The following is a 6,000-nucleotide window of genomic DNA, read 5'->3' as shown; positions in this document are numbered from 1 at the left end:
CAAAATACGAATTTAAACTTAAAGGATAATTCAAAACTCATAAGTAGTTTTAAAGTTTACAATTCATAAAATGTATTTTATTTGAATCGCTAACATGTATAACATACAAGTTGCATTATTTTTTAATTGGTAGGTATGTATTATTTACGTTTTGCTGAATATTCGTAGATATCCCTACACAAAATGGCTGCGTGAACATTAGTACGACTGACAGACAACAGGTGGTGCTAGCAGTAAAAGTATTCGGATACCATCCATCCATTAGAAATGCGTCCTCTACATTGTGGCTGAATTTGCTAAGGGATGTAGGGTTGTGTGTGCTAAGGACGCATCCCTATGTCTTCGGATACAGCCATTATCAGATTCAAAACAACACATTATGCAACTAAATACTAAGATTTTTCAACGCCATAGGCTGTTTGTCTTTTTCCTTATTTCTGACTTTGTTGTGTGTAAATTTAAGAATATTGAGATGTAATTTTGAAGTTAAAATCATAATCATATCTTAAAAAGCTAACTTTTCCAGTCTCTCAATTTTTGTCCTATTTGTTTTTGCACCTTAAATTCTCTCGCTCCTCTCAAACTGGCATTCTGAGCACCTGTCCAGTTGGTTTATTTGTGAATTGTGGCTAAGGGTTGTGGTCAGAAAGCATGCAAAGTTATACTGATGCCAAAGAAAATTTTTTAATAAAATGAAAATGCATAAATATTGCAAAAATAAACACCAAGCCTCTTAGTGGATATTTAGTTAATATTCAGTGCTGAATGTACAGATCTCATGTAAATTTATTCCTTATAAACAATTGGACTTGGCCAGTTACTAGGTGTAATATTAATGTTGTTACGAATGCAGACAGGACCACTGAAACGTGCCAGGTTCGGAGCTGGCTGGTAGCCCTGCACGACCACTGGTGTTACGCACCGTGCCATGTGCGGTCCACTGACATAATGCATACCACTTGAGCCTGGCCGGATTATAAGGGTCGTCGCTACACACAACCCCCCCCCCCCCGCCACAATCCCTTCCCATGCATGTCTTTCCTTCCCTGGTGTTGTTATATATCGCTGAGCGGCCTTGGGAATTCCGCAGACTGCCGCGCGGATTGGCGTGAATAAACGTGACACCAACCGCCGGTGCTCCCTCTGGTTCGCACAGGTCGTTATGTCACAACAGCACTTACTCTTAAGTGCATCGAACACGCCCGAGCGTGATGTCCGCCGAGTGTGTAAAAGTGCGCCGCGACGAACACCAAGGCGACGACAGCGCCCGGCCGGGTGTGGCAATGCGCCAAATTAAATATGTAATTATTCTGTTAAAACATAAACAACTTAATTAATAACAATTAAAAGTTAATTAATTCAAGTAATCATTATGTCCAATTGTTCAATAATCATATATTGTGAAATATGTCATTTAAGTCGAAAACTGGTCGGAGCTGTTTTCCCGCGCTTCACGTGTCTCGGCGCGAGGTCGCAGGGCGCTCTCGCGCCAGTTGCCGTCGGGAGCTTGCAGGGGTCGGTCGCTCCGCACACGCAGAGCCTTCAGATTTCGCGCCACATCCAAGTCTCAGCCATAGTGTAAGTTCTTCAAATCCTTTTACCAGCTCTGCGCCGACCCCACCCAGTCGCACGTCTTTTCGTGCGACTCGTTACCTAATCATTTTATCCCAACCGGAAGTTTTGCATTTAAAAGGTAATTTTCATGTCCAAAGTTTAAGGACAGCATAAATGAGTTACGCAGTTTTCCGGCTTCGAAGCCAAGTAATCGTTATCGTCGAAGGCTCCTAGTTAGCCACGTGTGTCGAGTTCTTACTCGTTAATTTACGTACCTAATTGTCATCTTACTTATATGTGTAACTTCCAACGTGTAATCTAACTATGTAATAACTGTTTAATAAGTGACTGTAACTTGTATGTTTTTATCTAACTGGGTGTATGTACTTTTCGGGACTTTAATGTTTTGCAACAGGTTAGATTGCAAATAACTTTAGAACATTAATGTTTATGTGCCGTTTTACATAATAACCCCAATCTCTGCATAAGCTGTTGCAGCATAGCAACTCCGCGACTATCCACCGCATCTCTCATGTCGATAACGACCACAGCATAAGTTCGCATTGACGTCGTCCGACCGACGACCATCCCTAAGCCCGACCTGCAACCGCCAGTATACTCTCCCGCTAACGGAACGCACCCCTGGCCGTGGCCCACCCGAGTCGAGCGAGCCACCGAGCCGAACGGCCAAACCAGACATTATTATTATAAAGCACACTAAATACGAGTGGACTAGAGACGAACCACACCCATTCCCCCTCAAACAATTAATTACGAATTTTGCGACCTTAAAGTCTCTTCCAGACGCAGTCATTTAGTTTTTAACGTAATGAGGTCAAGCTTGGCGCGGCAGGGGCCGACGCGCCACCGGACGCCATGCCAGTTCCGCAGTTCAACTCGACTCGCGGACCGGGACGGACCTACGTCCCACGGAGAGAACACATCCATTGTCTTCATCGCAAGTAACGTCCGGTAAATATAGTCATTTAGCATAAACCAAACCTTTTTCTATTCACCTCTCCGTGCGTGCCCGGTCCGTTTTTTACGGTTCAGGACCTAATCCGACCGCGTAAACGTAAAGACGCCCCGCACCACACCTGGTGCGCAGGGTCGCTCTTCAGCATACGGCACGGGCCGTCTCCCGCAAACCACAGAACTTTTCTTAAGGCCACGCGCCTTCGCGCTGACCACAAACCCGCAAGGAAAACTTCGCCAAGTTTAGTGGCGGTGCGTGTACCACCCCAGTGGGCACGGCACCAGCGTAGAAACAATCGCTTACGGGACTGGCCGACTCCAGTCGCCCACAACCTCTGTGTGCCACGTCATTTGTGCGCGCCTAATTTTCATTAAGTGTACTTGTTAACGTAACTTTGCGCCACGTCATCTGTGCGCGCCTAATTTTCATTAAGTGTACTTTGTCAACGTAACTTTGCGCCACGTCATCTGTGCGCGCCTAACTTTCATTAAGTGTACTTTGTCAACGTAACTTTGCGCCACGTCATCTGTGCGCGCCTCTCTTGCATCAAGTGTACTTGGCCTGCATACTGTTACCCGAGAAACCAGTGCCCCGAAACATTGAACATGTACCGGCCTGCACCCCGCAACAGACAAGTAGCCCTCAGGGGCATGTCTGTACTCAGTAATTGTATGGTGTGACGTCAATCCCTTGAATAAAGGCACGTCGCTACTACGGCAATCCCACGCATTCTTCTTTAACGTAAATTCCCAGGCAAGACCGCCGACGGTTCTAGCGGACCACGCTGGGGCAACGAACCACGAACCCTTATTGGTTAGACACCGAGCTAGCCTGGCGCCCTCCCGGAACATAAAACGTTAGTCAGACCAGCCACCCCGCTATAACTCGCGCCCGGACTCGAACACGAGACCGCGGACCACGGCAGCATATACCGTTTTACCATCTATCCTGGTCACGCGCATCGTCTACGTACAGAGACTCGCGTGCCGCGACGGCCAGGCAACAGACGCGGCCAGTACTTGGACCAGTGTGTGTAACAGTTCTTAATAAAGTGCAGTGTCATGTCAATCAGTTTACTATTTATTTATAAGGCATCCTGGGTGGCCTGAACAGCCCGGGTAGATTTCAAACGGCGACGCGCTCTTGCCTGCAGCCACGAGGCCGAACTCCCGTTATTGTCCCTGAGATCACTTTTCAAATTAATAAGTACTTAAAAAACTTAGACATGCAGCGGGAGTGGCGTCAAACGCCACCTTTATAGACTGTTCGGGTGGGGAAGCCTTTTTTTCACAGACGAGAGAGCCAAAATCCGAAGTTCATGTTTTTTTCGTATCTTTAATGTAGCTATCCTAACCAAATCAACTGTCCACAATGTTTTAAAGTATTTATAATGTAGCTAACCTAACCTAATTTACCATTAGTATCCTTTTATCAACACCGCCATATTTATTTACAATGAACAAAAAAACTGAAGATGCACGATCGGGCGTTTGGCTCTCTCGTCTTTAAAAAGAAGGATTCCTGTTCGGGTGTCGGGTCGGCTCGGGATGAGGCGACTCGTAACTGCCACTCTCGTAGGTTCTGAAAGACGGCCCATGAGTACTTAAGCAGCAGCGCCGGCCTCCGCTTGAGTTCCGAGAGTTCGGAGAGTTAAGGGAAGTGCGACATCGGCAAAGAGGGTAAGAGAACCCATCCCCTCCCCGCGAGAGTGGCGCGAGACTGTGTATGTGGATGGGCGCGAGGTAAGGGGCGAATCACTGTTGATCTTAGCTCCAGTGAGGAGTGCGAACTACAGAACTTAACAGACATTGAGTGACTTGAGAATAAACATTTTTAAGTACCAGTAATTTGTGACCGGACTTTTTTAAATACAATTATTAATTAATATAAATATTAGTAATTAATAAAACTGCAATAAAACTTAATTGGGATAACCCTTACGAACCCAGTTCTCCCCACATAAATCGAAAAAAAAAAATGTTACTCATGTAGGTTTTGCAGGTTCATGATTGGATTGTTTGCATATAATAGATTGGATACCTAGTTTTATTTTATCAGTTGCAAAGAGAGACTAACTGCCCTCTAAATTAAGGGCAGACCAGACGCGAACGTTTCTCCTATGTCTTGGAGAATGAATGCTTTAGAGACATAAGTATGCAAGAAAGGAACTAGAGCTTATGGAAAAAGATTACATATTGATTGTCAATTTAATGGGCTGTATCCTTTATGACCTTTAAAAACTCAGTGACTTTTTTTATTTTTACAAGTCCTCAATGATGCTCTCGCCCGGCAGTCCCATGACTGATAACCGGGTTGAACTTAGTGACACGAAAGTAATTTACATTAATTTAAATATGAGCTTGGTCCAGAAGGGCGCCAGGTTAGCCTGGATATCTAACCTCAGGGTTTGTGTGGGTCGCCGGCCCCTGTGTGGCTTACTAAACTCGGTGGCTGCACCTGTCGGTGAAGAATTCTTGAGTGCTCCCTTCTCCGCATAGGTAGTTGATTCCTAAGTAGTTTGGGCAGTGGCGTAGCGTGCCATCTCGGCGCCTGGGGCGGGAGACCCATTTTGCCGCCCCCATTCTATAGGTGCTTACTTAAAATTAAATTTCACATGCAATGAGGTACCTTATATTGAAGTTAAAATAGGATGAGCGGTTTTACAAGCGGATTCTACGGGCCTTATGAGCAGCGAAGTCAGAAATAACTTTGTCAAAATCAATATTAGCAGCCAATTCTTGTTCAATCGACAATATAGCCAAGTTTGATAGTCTAGCGGAGCTCATAGTAGATCTGAGGTAATTTTTTATTAGCTTCAACCTCGAAAAACTTCTCTCACACTGGCAACACTAATCGCCAAAGTCAAATATATACGAATCAAGATGACTATATTTGGAACCGAAATTCCGAGATTCAGTTTTTGAATGAACTGGAGGAGCTCCAGTGGTCCTTTACCACTTATATCTTCCTCTGATTCAGAACAGGCAACAACAACAAACTGCTGAGTGCGAAATAGAGGCATCGACACGGGCCGACACGTGAAACAAAAGATTTTGTATGAGTAATTAACATAATAAGGAGTGCCGCTCAACTCGGTTCGCGCGCGCCGGGCGGCGCGGCGTGATGCGATGTTGCCGTTCGTATGTAAACAAACAAACTTTATAAAGAGCTCTGTCAGTGATTTCGCAGTTTTTCTTTTAAATAAATATTAAAAAATAGTTGGTGCGCAAAATTTTAGATAAAAATGGAACATTATAGTGTGTCTGACACATGTAATGAATGAATCATAGATCAGATCTCAACCCGCTTCACCGGCGACCCGCCCCCGCGGGCTGCGCCCGGGGCGGGCCGCCCCCTCCGCCCCACCCACGCTACGCCACTGAGTTTGGGTGGAGAAATACTGAATAAAGCAAAAGTTTTGGCAGGCGTGGTTTTATTCACACTAGCTGATGAACAGGTACTAAGCCTGA

The sequence above is a fragment of the Bacillus rossius genome, chromosome 1 (genome assembly GCF_032445375.1).
Source record: "Bacillus rossius redtenbacheri isolate Brsri chromosome 1, Brsri_v3, whole genome shotgun sequence".
Classification (NCBI taxonomy): domain Eukaryota; kingdom Metazoa; phylum Arthropoda; class Insecta; order Phasmatodea; family Bacillidae; genus Bacillus; species Bacillus rossius.
Note: the sequence above shows the minus strand (reverse complement) of the source record.